Source organism: Anomalospiza imberbis, unplaced genomic scaffold, assembly GCF_031753505.1.
Source record: "Anomalospiza imberbis isolate Cuckoo-Finch-1a 21T00152 unplaced genomic scaffold, ASM3175350v1 scaffold_59, whole genome shotgun sequence".
NCBI lineage: Eukaryota > Metazoa > Chordata > Aves > Passeriformes > Viduidae > Anomalospiza > Anomalospiza imberbis.
In genome coordinates, this window is record NW_027100202.1 from 82,308 (window position 1) to 97,545 (window position 15,238).

Sequence of the window (15,238 nt, forward strand, 5' to 3'; positions counted from 1 at the left end):
ATGACTACTATCACTTTCTTAACTTTCTCTTGACCAATTTTCACTTAATTTCCCACTCACTCCGTGAGACAATTATACAAAATAAATAATGAGGTAGCATGTGTCATGCAGCTAATGTTGAAACAGTTGGATGAGCATCAAACTAAATCCGAATTTTCCTTTTTTTATTGCCCAATGGGAGCTACTTTCTGGCTAATGTTATGAAGGTGGTGGTGTATGAGGGGAAATTAATACATTATCACATTGCACTATTGGTATTGGAAGTGGTTCTTCACACCCTGGGTAGCAGACATATAAACTTGTTTGCCAGATGGTGTTGCAGATGCAAGAATTTTACAAGGGCTCAGAGGGATGCTGGACAAGTACTTGAAAGTGATATCTACTTGGGGGTTGCAAAATAGACAGGCCACAATAGGCTCAGGAAATCTCCTGAGCTGAAAATAGATGGAGAGGAGGGGGGGCACTAACGGTAGGGAAATATCGTACATAAATGTTCTATATTTATTCTTCTTGCTGTTGAAAAGAGACCACTAGACTGGATGAGCCTTCAGTTTTGCCATTACAAACATTTTTGTATTCTTATTTAAGTAACAAGTTGTTGTGTGAGAGGATTTTTCTGGAACAGGAAATTAATGTTGAAGGTGGAGAAAACCCAGAACTGCTTAAATGTAGAAAATTAGTAATATGTTTTGTGATCCATATTGCTAAGGAAAGAAAAATGAGAGACCACTTTAATGCTGAAAGAATATCAAATGTGAATACTTTCTCAGTTACTGACTGCCTAAGTTTGCAGTCTTGCCTTTTTAGCTTTTATATTTCACCTTATATTACCGTCAGGAATAGATCTTCATTGTTTTGTGGTGACTTCTACTGGTAGTTCAGCAGGTACATATAGAAGGCATTTTCTGGTCTAGCTGTCTGTCTCCTACATCCTACATGCTTCTTTCTGTGGTAGAACTTAAGTTCCGTAACTTGCACTACAGTACGCATATACTATTGATAAAGGAAAAAACGGCTGTAGCACTATGTCTGCTAAAGATATTCTTCTTTTTCAGAAAGCAGATCCTTATGTGGAACAATTAAAGGAGACATGGTCAAGTTATAGTTCATGGGTCAGTTTAGTGTCTCATGATACTGAAATTTTTTATGCACTTACTTTAATCTTGTTTTTTTCATTTGTCTCATCCTTCATTGGGGTTGGCCTTGCATGCTGAATTCTTTTCTTTTTATTGCTTTATGGTTTTTAATGTCTGCACAAACTCCTCTGAAAAACAAGAGTGTGGTTGAGGTGCCTCTAAAGAAACAGAGATGCCAGGGCTTGAGTGGGCTTTTTGAATTCACTCACTCTGCATGTCCTGACTACCAGAGCTGGGTTATAACTTGTAAAAGTCACTAGAAACAGCTGACTTTCTTATCATCCATAAAATTTAAATTTGCATCTGGCAGACTTTTTGTTGCCAAAAAAGTTTAGGAAAAAAGTTACGGTTATCATTGTTACTATTGCCCTTCTTAATTTTATTAGGATTAATGATGATGGTGAAAATTATAACTGTCCTTACTCCCAGAATTGCTCTACTTGATATTAAGAACACCAAAACTCTGCTGCAGTGGTTTCTTTTGCATGTTTTAATGTTTTACTGGGTAATATCAGCTACAGACTTTTATCAGCTGTCTGAAGTTACTGCTTGCTGATCATTAGATTGACTACAACCCATGAGTTTATAGATATCCTGAAACCATTCAAGAATAAGTTCTGCGAGAAGGTATTTTTCCAGAAAATCTATCTGTAAGAAAAACTGCTTTTTGCATCCTGCCAGTGTATTAGTGGTGTGAGACAATAGCAATTCAACAGTCATTTTCTTGGTACAAATTATTAGTCATCTTTGTTCTTTTGAGGAGATATTTTCAGTGGTTTGGGTTTGGGTTTTTTTGTTTTGTTGTTTTTTTTTGGTTTTTTTGTTTGGTTTTTTTTTTTTTTTTGTTTTGTTTTTTTTTTTTTTTTTTTTGGCATTAATGGCACTTCTGTCACCATCTGGCTTAGTCAATTACAGATCTCCAGAATAACAAAACTCACAGTTTACGTGTATGTCTCTGTTTTTCTTGGGGTCCGGAGAAATGTCACTATTCTGCATTTCCTAGAAAGGGAGTTGTGAGACCTCAGCCCTCATTGCACATTACACAGAAAGAATCTGTAATGAGCTCTTTCTGTGCCTCAGGAGGAGCACAAAGCAGCTGGAGCGGGACTAAGAGTCCAGACAGCTGAGCTCAGTGGGGATGGAGGATGGTCAGCACTACAGAGAAAATGTTCGATAGCTTGTCAATTCATGACCCTGAGGTCCGAGAGGCTTCCATTCCCTCGGACAAATGCTGATCCCCATTAATATGAATGGTTGAACTTCATTTGACATCAGTCAGTCCAGGGTCTGAGTGCAAGTACATTATTCCCCGTGCCATTAATGCAAGTCACATACCCCAGCTAGGCAGATAAGGGAAATAGAATTTTCAGTAGTCATTGTTGTTTTGCTTTGCAGTACTGTGTGGAGGTGGTCAACTCCTCATGCTTGATTATCTTCAAGATATTTGTTGCACTTTATAAAGTTCATCGGCAAACTTGTGCTTGCTTCTTAAAAGTAGTCTGCTGTGTCATGTAGCCCATTTGACTGGGTAGAAAGAAGCATGTCATGTTTAAGATAGTGACACTGATAATTAGCTGTTACTATCTAATTCCACTTCTTTTTTTCACTTCAATTCCTCCTAGAATATCTAGTGAGTACATTTAGCATCAGTTTCCCCAGCAGAAATAGTAGGCACACATTTTCTTTACAATGACTCCATGATGTATGTACTAGTTACTGTTATATTTTAAGTTGAATGTACGAAAGGTATTATATAAGTTTTGAAAACTACCTTAATAGTGTTTTATTCTTCTCTAGGCACAGGAATTTTGATTTTGTATTGTCATTTAAATAGACAATAACTAAAAATGAAGGCTTTAGTTTCTTAATTGGTTGTCACATATTTTAGGGGTGGTTACCATTTAGTTTGGTAAAGGATCCGAAGACTCAGATTCCTTTTGAACAGCCAATATCTAGTTTTTCTGATGATTTATTCATAGCAGTTAGGTTTCTGCAATTCCTTGTGAGGAAATTGCCCTTCATAGGATCTGTCTATGTAAGGTTGTTGTATAATGCATGCTCATTTGCTTAGTTGTATTTGTAAGCTCCAGCTGTGCCCATCACTTGCTAAATCTGTCATTAAAGGATTTTGTTTTAAATTCTGCCTGGCTTTGTTTTCAGATGTCTCTGAATTCCTTCCTGTGTTGAGTCACAGCTGTGAAAAGAGAAATCTCCCTCTTTAATTCAAGGGGTCAGTGGTTTAAAAGCACTAAAGCCTGGTGGGGAACAGCTTAAGGAAGGTAGTTAATCATAGTGACCCCAAGACTTCATAAACTTACACAAGGCTCATCTGACAGGCAGAGTCCTGGATATCTTCAAGCCCTGGTTTCTTTGAGGAGTAACTGTTTTGCCAGGGAGTGGAATCCTCTATGGAACAAGCACCAGTGATGGGTCTTTGCCACCTGCTCAGCTGTGGCTATAGAAACACAGCTTAATCTTCTCCACCACATTTCTTTTTCTAGCTAAGCCAGCATGCAGCCCAATTCCTTTCTAGTAGTTTTTTTTCCCTGCAATGTTGAGAAATATTTAATGTGGTAACTACAATGGCTTCCACTTCCTGGTGTCACTGGGACATAATAGACTGGCAGGAAAGAGCTGCTGATCTGGATAGAAAAGAGAGGTCAGGAGGGAACACACAGATGGTCTTGTGTGCTGGGCGAGCAGAAGTCATTGGCGTGGTTTGGGTGTCAATAATTCATCCAGTGGCATTTTTCACCCAACTTCTTCAGACTCCAGTGGGGAAATCTTGGAATAAATCCCCCTCTTGTCTCCGTGCAGGCAAAAGCCTTATTTCACATACCATGTTAATAACTTTGACACTCAGCTGTGGGCTTAGTTTTCACGGGATGGGCAAACCAGGACCATGGGGGTGAACTGTACGTGGAAGCTGTGAGATACTGAATTAAGTGATACAGCTAATGCAGTGCCTGTACCTATGCTGTGTGTACTCCACTTGTCCTATGCACACATTGCTATTCTTGGTACAGGGGTTGATTATCTGCCTATGGATCAGTTCTTGAATTGCTTCAGCTTTTGGACAGTGTTATAAAAGAAAAATGATCCTGTTTTCAGTCAGATTTTAATAGTGAAGTAGTTAATTCGTAAGCAGCTCAGGTAGACATTGCCCTTATCAGAAGAGTCTTTGGGAAGATAAGGTCACTAGAGAGTAGAAAAAGTCATTTGATGGCTGTCAGACATCCAAGTTTAAGTGGAAGGGTGTTGGATGTTGAGCAAGACCTTCAGTGTGTGATTCAGTTCAGTTATTAATTTGTCCATTAACTGCTAAAGGAAATAGTAGAAAAATTAGGATTGAAGGAGACATGAGGAAGTCATATGATTTTATTTGTATTTCGAAGGATGGATAACTTCAGCTTTGGATTAGATTGCTTAGAGCTATGTCCAGTCAGACTTCAAATGTCTGCAAAGATGGAGAATCCACAATTTCTCTGAGCTCCTGTTCCAGTGTTGACAATCCTTTCATTCCCTGAGGAATGAAACCTCAGAAGTCCCTCAAGATTGAGATTGCCTCATCATCTTAGGGGACAAATGACTTAGGGGAAAAGGAAATGAGAAGTGTTTTACATCCTGCCTTTTTAATGTTGGACTTCTGGTTATGGAAACTAACTGGTTAACCATCTAAATTTTTTCCTTTTTTTCAGTGAAATACTGATTCATCCTTGCACACTGTGTCCTCACAAGACACAGGAAAGTTATTGCGATTTTAAACTAAAGTGGAAGTATTTCTGTGTTGAATGGAGGAGGTGATGCATGAATTCTTGGTTTCTTTTTCAGTAGGGCTGTTTCAGATTCCAGGAACTGTCATGATAGCACCCCTCATAAAGCAGCTTAAAAATAGCAAAACAACTGTTGCACCAAATATAAAGTGATTCCTGCTGTGTCACAAACAGAAAGGTTTTTGAAGCTCTGAATAGATAGCAGCATGTTGTAACCCTTGAAAATGGTAAAATTGATGATCAGAGGACACAGGACTGTTAAAGCTTTGATGACCTGCTGTCTGAACCCATACTGGCAGTGTGTTTTTCCTTACACAGCTCTGTGAAGTTCTTTATAGAAAATGAAACTGTGATTGCTTGTAATTTTCTGCAGTTTGCACAAGCACTTAAATCACAAATAAAACACTGTAAAAAGTGGTATGTGAGTCATGGATCTCCCTGCAGGAGTTCCAAGTCTGTTGTCCCTGTGGAGAAGGTTGGCTGTGTGACTAGGGGGATGTGGGTACTGGTCCTGACGGCTAGTGTGATGTTATCCAAGGGATGTCATCTCCGATGGCAGCATTAAAAGAAATCCAGCTACCTCTAACAAGAATAGAGGGTAGAGGATGGAGACATTAAAGCTTTTAAAGTGCTCAGATGCTGTGATGATGAGTACCTGAGGGAAACCCATCAAGAGGAGCAGGTCCCCATTGAGTCAATGACTTGTGTAAGCTCACAAGTGGGATTTTTTATAGAGGCTCTGCTGATTCTCTGTCACATATACTCCAAATTTAAATGAAATCAAGTGTTTAAAAAAAACAGGAAGAAAGCAAATGTGTTCAGTCTAACAATAAAATAACTGGGTTATTGGGCCAACAGATGACCACTGCTGTGCAGTGTACACGTTCATATGTGTATCACTTTACATTTTAGCTGCACAAAATGTTGATCCAAAATTAGGGGGACAATGCATTAAAAAAAACCCTTCTCCAGTAGACTTCAAGAATATAGTAATGAATTTTTAAATCAATTTGTTGAAAGTGGAAATTAAAATCCTTCCGGCATGTCTTTCCCTATAGTGTAGTTTTTATAGGAAACCCTGCAGACTGTGCTGCACAGAGTTCACTGACAGTGCATCAAATAATGAGGCCATACGTTGATGAAAGGAATTTTAGTAAAATATGCCATTGGATATACAGCAAACAGATTTGATCAAAGCCCAGCTGCCGTATGAAGTACACATTTTTTTAACCATTACTAAACTGCATTAGCCTGAATTATTTTGAAAGTTATGATTTGACTTCTACACAGCTGACAATAAACTAAATAGTACTGGCAGTTAAGGAAACATGCTTTCAGGATTTGTAAAATAGAAAAAATAAAAAAAATATTTTATTATATTAAGATGCCAACTACAACATGCAGTTGCCTCTACTCAACATTTGTAACATTTTGTTTTTATCGGAGAGTGTCACAGACTTTAGATACAGCTGTGAGTGCCTGCAAGCATTTACACAAAATTATAAAATGTTGGGCAATACATTAATGCTTACATGAGATAATATAACTACAAATTTTAGTACAATAAAGCATTAGCTGTGAAATGAAATTTACCTTTTAAATATTTATATAAATGTAAATCTTTGTTCCTTTATTTCCTTCTGCTTTGGGGAGGGTTTGTTTTAGGGTTGTTTTGGTTGAGTTTTTGATTCAGTAGAGTCTGCTGAGTTGTGACTGTGTGCATGATCTGCAGGTTGTGCCTGCACACAGAGTTGGCTGTCTGGTGGTGCCTCAGATGTGTGTATGGCTGAAATGTGTAAACTATTGCTGTGTAGTGTGCAATTAATGGAGCCATACAGCACTAGGATCTGGCTGAGGTCTGGATTCCTTGGATCAAGGACAGGAGAGCCCCACCTACTTGCATCTGTAGATGTATCCATGCAGAAACTCACAGGCTGTTCCCTTTCAGAGTATGCACTGCTATCCACCTTACTGCTGTATCCTGCAGAGCTGTAAGTCTGGATTTGATATATCACAGATTTCACCATAGTGCTGCACTACTGTCCCTTCAAGCTGGGTTTTTCACAAATGTACAAAAGTCATGATAGGGCAAGTTCAAGTAACTAATCTGTAGAATACCCCATTGCCACTAGTTACTGGTTATGCCCAAAAATATCAGCCAGTTCAGACTTCTGGTCCCTGCTAGAGGACCGATGCTTCACTCCTGCATATCTTGGAAGGTCTCCTATGAAAGGAAATAGCAGAGAACAGTTTTTCCACAGCAAAGCACTGGCAAGAACTCCTGGAGGCGAAAATGAGACTGTAATCCTTCCTTTGTGTTGGCCAATGTAGGTTTATGTTTCTTCCAGCAGAAGAATGGTGGTTGCAGGGTCAGTGGTTTAGGTGGCTTGACAGTGCTGCCTGAGGGTAATTCAGGCTGCAGCAGGACAAATGCCATCTGCTAGAGTTTAAATGCTCAGGCAGATCTCCCCAAAATGAGCATTTGTTTTCTCTGATGGCCATTGTGACATTTTTCTGGCTTTCCAGTATTTTCTCAAGAGCAGGCCAAGGCTGTTCCACAGGCAGAGCTTCCTGCAAGTGTTGTCTCCTTCACTCAGAGCTGAGCCAAACCACCCCAAGTGCTGCAGGTGATGACAGACATTTCAGAGGAAAATTCTCTGTCTCTCTTTGAAACCCTTCAGATGTTACAGTACTTGGCAGAAAGTGGTTTTCCATCTAGTCTACCTTTTCATTAATGTCTCTAGGAATTTTCATGCTACTGCTTTTTTCTTTTCTTGGATACCAGAATTACAAAACTCATCTTAGAATCACTTTTCATAGCATTAGTGGTTTTTTTGGTCTGCTGGGGAAACATGCTGTACTTAAAAAAATGTAACACTGAGGTTTGGCTTAGGGCTCCTTTTGATTCTTATGTGTTGCTAAATCGTGCTTTACACTGCTTTCTTCTTTGGCTTGTGTTTGGGTTTTGTTGTTTGGGTTTTTTTTGGTGTTTTTTTTTTTGTTTTTTTTTTTTTTAATGATCAGACTCGTAGGGCATTCTCATGTCTTTCTAAATAAAGAGCCTATAGAAAGCTGTTATGATGGACGTAATACCTGAAGTCATAGTTCCTTCCCCAAAGGAAACAAGAGGAAATGAGGAAAAAGAATCCATAAGAGATACATATGCATCTAACTATAGAGTGAAAGGCATGTTGATATTTCTGTGCAAAGATCCCAGCTTCACATCTGACTGGTGGGACATTTTATTTATGTCCCTACCTCCTCTTGGAAATACAATTTTCAGATGACAAATTGCTTTCCATCCTATCCTTTTTCTTGAACAATAGATACTGTGTTTGAGAAACAGCCTATAGAATGTAGAAAGCAGTGAGTCTGGTTGTTTTTTGGGGTTTTTTTTTGGGTGGGTTTTTTTTGTTTTTTTTTTTTTTTTTTTTAGGAGACACAATATACAAATAATTAGGGTTAGAGAATAGCATTTGCTTTATCATCAGTCTTGGATTTATGTGTTACATGTCCAAAATATAGAATGCCACAGAAAAAATTTCTCAGAATCATCGTTTGTAATGATACATAACATGTCTGTGTGCATGGCTGTCTATCTGTCACTTTCTGAAAAGATTACTTCTGTGTCTGTGTGAAATTTTTGAGTGCAATCCTGACCTCACTGACATTGACCTGAAAAAGATCCTGATATCTTTTGAGGATGTAGTGCTCATTTCCCATGTGTATAATTTTAGGTGCCCAACAGTAAATTTCATGGTCAGATGAGCTCTTCAGAGCAATGTGACACAGACCATTCTGTAAGGTTTCTACCATTTCAACCAGTGTTTATCTCCAAACAGACTACATGCCTGTTAGAAATGCTTCCACCAGCAGATTCCCTTCAGAAAGATGCTGAAAAGTATGAAAAAGTAAACAAAGTAAGGGAGTTCCTTCCTCCTTCTTCTCTCATTTCACTTCCTTAGTCACCATTTTTTACTTGAGCTTGAGTTCATCTCAACAAAAAATCCAGTGTAATCCTCAAATGTATTTTCTCTCTCTATTGGAGAGCTTTATTTATTATCAGATGGTTCTCTGCAAGAAGATTTTTTTGCTGACTCTGTTCCCTCAATTGTGTCCTCATTGTCTCTCAGACCCTTCATTTTTCTTTGCTCGATTTGGTTTTTCTCAAGTGGGAATCACAGCGGTGATTTTTCTTGCCAAGTTATTGGTGTTGAATGGATGGTGTGTAAATCCTGTGAGGAGGTAAGTAAAAGTTAAAGCCTTTATAGTTTTGCAAAACTCAGTGTAAGCTGAGTTATGCTTCTTAGGAGTCTCTGCTAATTGTTTGGGTATTTAACAATAGCGAAGACTGCTGCATGGCAAAACCTCATCTAAACCAGGTAGACTAAACCCAGTGATTTATGCAACATAAAATGAAAAGAAAATCACTTACTGCAGGCTCACATAATGCTTTTTGATTGTACCGTTGTATTTTTATTCATCAATTTCTCCTGGTGTTAGGAAGTGAGGTAATGCTGATCTGGGGTTTGTGTAAAAAGCAGTATTTTCCTGAATCCTGAAAGGGAACACTTTCTGGACTATAAACAGCACAAAACCTACTTAATAAGTAGGAGAATAGTGATGAATATTACTGCTTACCAGTTCTTGGATGGAGTTAGCTTTAACTGAGATTTCACAATGAAGAGAAAAGCATCTTCTGCCAAATAATAAACAGACCATCTATCTAAGGGCTACAAGAACATAGTTTCATTATGCTCTGGATCAATGTCATCTTTGTTATTGCAGAACTAAGTTAAGATTGTTAAGTAAGTCTGAAGGTGTAATTTTATTTTTAGTCTATTTGACTTTCTAAGTTACTAATCTAAGCCATGTATGCTTACAGTTTTCCCTCTTACTAACAAAGGCAATTCAATATCCAGTTCATGATTATAGTACAGTTTTGAACCACACAGTAGACAACCACAGTAATTTTTCTTTTGGAATTTGTATGATAATTTCAAGGTGAGATATCTGCATAATGCATTGGACACACATATCTGTATACTTGTAGTTAAAATACCGTGCTTTAAATTTGTGTGCATATAGATTTTCTACTTGCAATAGTAGAAAATATTCTAACTAAATAAACAGATATTGATCTCTTAATAAAGAGATGATAAAGAGATAATGTACCTTTCAATAAATATGAATCGTAGGTGGGGTAATTTTTGTTTATATTGTAGCTGGTTAGTTTTAAATCTTTTAAAGCAATATATTTGTCTGAAAGGCCACTCATGCTATTTTGTTGATGTCTGGAAGGGACATTTTTTGCTCTCTTCTGACTCCATTGACCAAAATAAAATAAAACCACAAGATGTCAAACAAGGATAGATGAGGAGAAGAAAGAAAAACTCTTGCATCAGTGATAGAAAATTACGTATTGAAGCTACGTGGCTTAGGCAACTTACTTATTAGGTTTATAATTAACTTATAAGCTTATAGTGACTAGATTTTATAAGCTATAGTGGCTAGATTTATAAGCTTGGAGTGACTAGATTTTATCTAGAGCTTATAGCTCTAGATTTTCAGTTGTCACAATTTGCAGCATTGCTATTAGAGTCACTAAAACTGAGCCACAACTCTTTATTGGAAAATAAAATTCTGAATTTTAAAATGACCTTGGAAAAATAGTGCTGGAAACAGGTTTTAAATTATCCTCCAATTCCATAAAGGCTTTTTTTCACAGAATTAACCGAGAGTTTCCTGAATACAGTTTAAAAAGTGTGTGTTTGCAGATGGGTCACAGTCGTTTCAGCTCCGGACGTCTTGATGCCAGGAGAAGTCAGAAACTACACAGTATTTGTGAATGCAAGATTTTGCATTTAGATAGGTTTGGGCTGAACGATCTGAAAAAGCTCCCATAAGCACAGAGCTCCTTACTGTCTGTGTGTTTGAGAAGGCTGAAGAGCTCTGTTTATTGCCACAAAGGGCCTGGAATAAATTATGTTTAGTAAATTGGCCCCAGGTTTTCTTGTTTCAGACAGTAGCTTGGGAGCAATCTGTTTTATAGGCTCCACTAGATGTGACCAATTGCAGGGAGGTGACACCTCGTTTCGGGACGTGCCATGGCACATGTGCCAGTCAGGTCTGGCCCCTCTCTCTGTCAGGATGGCAACCCACCCGCAGCTCCACTTTCTGTCTTCTGGCAGCGTTACCCACAGCCCGGTCCCTATTTATGGGCCCTGCTGGGAGGTCCAAGCAGGATGGAGCCAGGCTGCTCAGCCCCTCTCAGCCTTGTGCCTCCCGCCCCTACATGAGGCAAATAAAAGCTCCTTTATTCTGCTGGAAATGCCCCCTTTTCAGCGAGGTGTGTGCATGGCTTCCTTCCCTGGTCGGTCTTGCAGGTGATAATTAACACAGTGCAGTGCTATTTCCTAGCTGAAGCCAAGGTGGGGAAGCAGCTTTAGCCTCGGCATTTTTCTTTTCAGACTATTTTTCTTCATTTATTTTGGATCTCTTCATGGTGAGGAAGTTTTAGAAGGTGTTGGTCCTTAGCTCAAGTATCAAAGAACTGAACAAACCAGTAATTTTTCCTTCTCTGACCAAATTCTTCTTACTTTTGAGGGGAAGAAGGAACGGGGTAGTAGAATTTGCTTTTAGGATTCATGTTTTATTTCTGCTCATGGGACTGTTTGCTTCGGATCAGTGTGACGGTGGGTCTTTTCAGCACAGGACACTGATTGACATTGCTTATGTTACAGAGAGGAAGGATATTTCCTGAAGATTAATGGCAAGTTAGTTGGCCTGAAGTTCATTAACCTGAGCTAGACTGTTGGAAGGACTCTGTGTGGAAGCTGGAATTGTATTAGAGGATCATCATAAACTAAAAATATATGTGACAATCTGGCCAGATTGCAATGAATCTAAAGACAGGGTTGGCTCGAGCCCACAGAGCAGCTGCCTCCAGCGTAAACTAACCAACCGCCTTGTGAAGGCAAATGGTTTTTCAGAGACATTATTCAAATAAAAGGAAAAAGAGGGGAAAAAAAAAAAAAAAAAAAAAAAACCCTGAAGGTTCCCATTAGCAAAAGATGCCTAAATGAAAAAGTGAGGTTGTGAGCTATGGCCAAAGGCCCGAGTTTGGTGCTGATTCTCAATCAATTCAGCAAATGACAGTGCATCGACAAAACTGGTTTTTTAGTCAAATTTAGTCTTGATTCTTCACAGTAATTTGCCTCAAGAAAATGAACCCCAAATCCTTTGGTGAATTCCCTGTTGTCTGAGGCCCAGACCTTCAGGCCATGACGTCTCAACATGCTGGCAGTGAGACTGGCTCCCACTTAATTGCTTCTTTTTGAAGTATGGTTTGTCACTATCATCCTGCTGAAGATGAACAGGGCTGGTGTCTCACCTTCATATATTCTTCCCCCTCCTCCCCTCCCCCTCTGTTCCCCTTCTTCCCCCTAAATAGATTTTTAAAGGCAGTTTAACCCTACGATAGTCCAATCCACATCAGTCTTTTGTGGTGCACCCTCAAATAGATGTGTTGGCACAGAAGAAGTAAGGGCCTTCTCTTCAGATCTCATTCTGCAATAAAGGGAAGGGAAAGATGAAACAGGCATTTCATGTTTGTTTGTTTTCTCGCCATGTCATCTCATGAACATGCACTCCCCTTGGCCAAGAGTAATACATTCAGACACTGAATGTCAGTGTTGAAGAGGGGACTGAGAAGAATGAAGCTCAGTGTTCCGCAATAGGAGCTACGCTTTGGGCATTTTACAAATTATTTCCCTCTTTCTCTTTCACCATCGTGCTCTTCTTGCACACTTCTTTGTCTTTTACTATTAACAGAAGTTCTGGAGGCTCAGAAAGCCCAAGTTTCATCTGAGAGAGATTTCCTCTGTTGGAGAAAACTGTTTCCATGCTTTCACGCCATGGTTCTGGGTGCTGCTGTAGCTCAGAGTTGCCTGACCCAGGGCTGCAGGAGCTCGAATGCTAGACCAGGGGCCACGAGCTGTGCTGCATCCCTCATGGGCTTGTAAGAAGCCTCTCTTTTGATGTCTGTGCAAGTGCTGGCTAACGTGGGCGCTAGGATTGCTCTTTTAATCAGGCAGTTCCAGTACCTTTCAGAAAATAATTTTCATGGCAAGTCATGAGCCATTAATCTCCCGACTAAGCATAACATTTCTTTACTCCTTGGTTTTACAGCATTACTCAAACACTGATATTTTTAATTTCACCAGCTGTCTCCCTTGACCTCTAGCATCATGCACTTGCAGGAGGAAGGATCTGGTCTTACAAATATTTTCATACTCTGATCTCTGTGATTTATTAACCATCAAGTTTTGCCTTCAGAACTCAAGACACCATTTAAAATGATTTCTTGTGCAAAAGTGGAGATATTGGGCAAAAGAGATCCTTGATAGCTGGGTACAAAGGACACCAGGATTGCTGTTGCTGTTTTCTTTTCAACTACTGTGCTGTGTGACCTTGAGGAAATAGGTTCACTGCAGCTTTATGGTTCTGTTTTTGCATAGGGAAAACAAGGACAGTGATAATTGCTTTCATTTGGAAAACACTTCAAGATTTATGGACTATGAATGACACTTATTAAGTGAAAAGTGCTGCAAAGCTGGCTTAGTTGCACACTGTGCTAACAAAATCTCATATCAGCCCATTGACCCCAGCCTGAAACACTCATTAAAGTTTATAGGATGTTTTGGTGGATGAGTTGCAGTTATTCTGCTGGAAATATCATACTGAAAGCACTTTTAAATCCATCATCTGCACTGACTTTTTTTCTATTAAAACTAAACACAACTGCTTGTATTGTTTTTGGTCCCGGCTAGGCTCAGTTGGTCCGGCTGCCTTGGTGTTCTAGGGTGAGAAGGGTATCTGCACACCCTCCTGCCCAAGCACCTTTGGCAGAGCTCCCAGGCACAGGCTAGCCCCAGCAAGCTGTTGTAGTGATATGCAGCTCTTAAGCAGTGTTCAGCTCTTTTAGAAGTGATTTCAGCTCTTAGGCTTGCTGGGGTGCCTCGGGCAGACGCAGGGAGAGAGAGACGGGGAGCGCTGTGTGAGGTTCCACCGGAGGGTCTTTATTTCATCTTCCGTGAAGGGTTCAGGGACAGCTTTCTTCCAACGAGCTAGGGAAACTGAGGGGTTTTTATAGGGTACAGGGGTTTTGAGAAATGGTCCAATGGTGTGGGTCAGGGTACAAATTGACCTGTTGTCTTACAGGAAGATAACAGAGGGTCTGAGGCGCGGGAAAAGGGGTTCTTTTGCTAGTCAGCATGACTATGCATTTTCTCTGCCCTTAGGCAGCTAATCTCCAGAGGGGCCTAGCAGGCCTATCTGCTGCAACAACTCCACTTTCTGTATTTAATAAAAGGCATTCCCAATGGTTCTTTTAAAACAATGGACAAGGCATGAGAACATAAGTAATACAATGACAATTACAATGAAAATCAAAATAATTCCCTTAACCAGGGATGCAATCCATCCAGTTAACCCCCATTTACCAAAAAGGTCATTGACCCAGTCTGGGTTCTTTTCTATTTTCACATCCTTCACAAGTTCTTTCATTTTTTGGATGTTTGCATGGATGGATTCTGAGCGTGACGAGAGATTGAAGCAGCACATCCCTTCGAAGTCTTGGCATCCGTGTCCATGGGCGAGCAGCAAGAAGTCAATCGCTGCGCGGTTCTGGAGAGATGCATGTCTTGTGGTTTCCTCATCCTTTAAAAGATCACTCAGGGCGGCAGATGTAGCGTTGGCTTGCTTACTAAGCCAGCAGCCTAGGTGATTTATTTCACCAAGGGCCTTAGCTGCAGCTACCCATGGTAAGAATAGGGAGACAGCGATTCTTTTTGGTTTATTCCAATTGTATAATCTGGGATCACAATTTTCATCAAATTCCGTATAGGATCTTTTGTGGCGATTTTCCTCCCTTTCTTTTTTCCAATTATGCAACAAGGTAATATTTGGTGTGAGGGTAGAAAGTTTCCCAAGGCTACAGGGACCTCCCTGAAGGTGTGAGGGGATCCCAGCCCATACTCGGTCACCACAGATGAGAAACATTCCTTTGGGTAGTACTTTGGGATGGAGAGAGGACACAGATAACACTCGAGTGGTGTAATTGCACCAATCAGGATAGTTATAGGCTTTGTCAATAGGTGATATATCTTTTCTGTATGTGTTTTTTGGCTGGTTAATTCCTGGGCCATTATTTTTTGGGCGTCTATAGTAAAATTTGACGCAGTATGTTGCTTTGGTGGACCCCAGCAAGTCCAATTCTTGGGGTTCATCTAGGGCATTAGGTAACATTTTTGTCCATTCATCCCAAGT